The following is a 2,467-nucleotide window of genomic DNA, read 5'->3' on the forward strand; positions in this document are numbered from 1 at the left end:
GAGCTGTGTAGTCGACTGTCTCCCAGGCCGACGCCTTGCCCACCTTCGGGGCCCCCTGGATCCTGTCGTGGCTGGACCGCGGCACCTACCTAAATGCCTGTTGCGAGGACTAAATGAGAAAAACTATTAAACGCCAAATAGATAGCGGTACTCAATAAACTTATTTCCAACCATGTCAGCTCCTACCTTGATTGAGTTTATAGTTGAGAAATTTGCATTTTTACTTATCCCTGTTTTCATGCTCCTGCACTTCTCAAAATCCTCTGCCCACTTCCTTTTTTTTTACATATATATTTTATTTTTTTAGGTAAGGCAACCCTTGGTTGACCTCATAGATTGCAAGGACCTCGTTAGTTTTCAATCCCTTATTTTTTTATTTTTATTTTTTACACCTACAGCACCTGGTCTTCCTAGGTGGTCTCCCATCCAAATACTAACCAGGCCAGATCCTGCTTAGCTTCCAAAATTAGACAGGATTGGGTTTGTTCAGGGTGGCATGGCTATAGACCTATTTCCTTTTTCAATGTCTATATTCTTGCACTTAAATTCTATCCTAAGAGAAATTTCTTTTTGTTGTATATTCCTTAACCTCTCCCTGTGTTTTATCTTTCAAATCAAGAAGAACATTCTAGATCTGAGAGGACCAGTTCCTCCACTCTGTTCATTTCATTATGTCCCATTTCTTAAGACTTGCTTTGCTAATTCTTTCTATCTGACTCCAGGGTCAAGGATCTTGACTGATAACACAAGCATTTAGCTTGGGGAGACAATGGCTTATTTATTTTCCTCGTCTCGCTTCTGAGAAAAGAATACTGAACAACTCAAAAATCTTGGGAAAGTAAGATATCCACTACTCTTCTGCCTTCTTTGCTTTGGGCCCAGAAGTCAACCAAATAATGCCTTTATCAATAAAATCTCAGTGCCTGCAACTCAACCCAAAGAGTGACATTGTTGTCCCCAAACACATTCTGCAATCTGTAATAAAAAAACTGCACTGTGTACTTTTGCCTTAGTGCTGATTATCAGGAAAGAGGAGTATCTCATGTTCCGGATAAAAATTGATTTGTAAGTATATCCAGAGCTGAAGTCACAATACAGTAATTTGTTTATGCAACAAATCTTTATTGAGATCTACGTGCCAAGCATTATTCTAAGGTCTGAAATACACAGCGATAAACAAAACGCAGTCCTTGCTCTCATGGAGCTGACATCCTAGTGGGAGAGACAGATAATAAATAAGCAAATACATTAACATATATAAAATATGTCAGCCGGTGATATGAGCTATGGATAAAAATAAAACAGAATCAGGAGAAGTGATGAGAAGGTAGAAAGGACTATTTTAGATAAGTGAATTTGTTTCCTTTCATTTTTCTTTTCTTAATTATCACACTATAACATACATACTCTAAAGTATGTAAAATGTACAGCTCTATACAACTTGAAGTTTTACATACACTCATGTAACCACTGCCTAGGTTGAGAAATAGAACATTTACAGTGTCCCAGAGGGTTCCCTAGTGTCCCTCCCCCGTCAGTGCCCTCCAAGGGCAAACTGCTACGTATTCTGACTCCTATCACTGTCGATGAGTTTTACCTGTTTTTGAACTTCGAATAAATGAAATCCCAAAGCACGTATCCGTTTGTGTCTGGCTTCTTCCACTCGACAGAATGACTGTGAGATTAACCCATGCTGCTGCACGGAAAGGTAGCAGTCCCCTTGCTGTGCAGTGTTCCACTTCATGATTATAGCACAATTTACCCATTTTCCTGCTGATGCATTTGGGTCATTTCCAGTTTGGGGCTATTATGAATAAAGCTGCTATGTTCTTGTATATGTCCAGGACTAGAATTACTGGGTCATGGAATAGGTATACGCATAGTTTTAGCAATTGAACCAATTTACATTCCTGCCATCAAAGTTCCTCCACATCCCTGCTAACGCTTGATTGTGTCCATCTTTTTTATTTTAGCCATTCTGTGCGTTTGTAAAGTGACTTTTAAGCAGAGACCTGAAGGAAGTATGCTCTGCTTGGAACACTTTGCCTCTGTAAGAGAAGTACGAAGACCTGAAGGCAAAAGTATGCTTTTTTTCTTTCTTTTTTTCTTTAAAAGTATGTTGTTTGAAAAGCAAAGAGGTGAGTGTAGCTGGAACTGTGTAAGCAATGGGATTTGAGATAAGAGAAGTGGAGGCTGGAGCAAAGAATAAAGTAAGCCATCGTAAAGCCTTTGGATTTTATGCTGACATAGAGAAATAATCGTTGGAAGGTTTTAAACAGAGGACAGACATAATCTGACTTAAGTTTTTAACTGGACCCCTTCGGCTAATTTGTTGAGAAAAGACTGAAGAGCAAGGAAAGAAGTAGGGAGAGCTTTTGCAGATGGTTTGTGCTTGGGTCAGGAATGACGCGTGGTAGGAAGAAGTAAGAAGGGATCTCATTCTGGATGTTTTGAAGGTAGACCTGAC

General features: G+C 39.5%; 1 pseudogene; it reads right to left on the reverse strand.

Moving 5' to 3' along the window:
- Positions 1-389: 389 nt before the first annotated feature.
- LOC111729448 lies at positions 390-508 on the reverse strand (annotated as a pseudogene).
- Between the last annotated feature and the right edge of the window lie 1,959 nt (positions 509-2,467).

The sequence above is a fragment of the Pteropus vampyrus genome, unplaced genomic scaffold, assembly GCF_000151845.1.
Source record: "Pteropus vampyrus isolate Shadow unplaced genomic scaffold, Pvam_2.0 Scaffold261, whole genome shotgun sequence".
Taxonomy (NCBI): domain Eukaryota; kingdom Metazoa; phylum Chordata; class Mammalia; order Chiroptera; family Pteropodidae; genus Pteropus; species Pteropus vampyrus.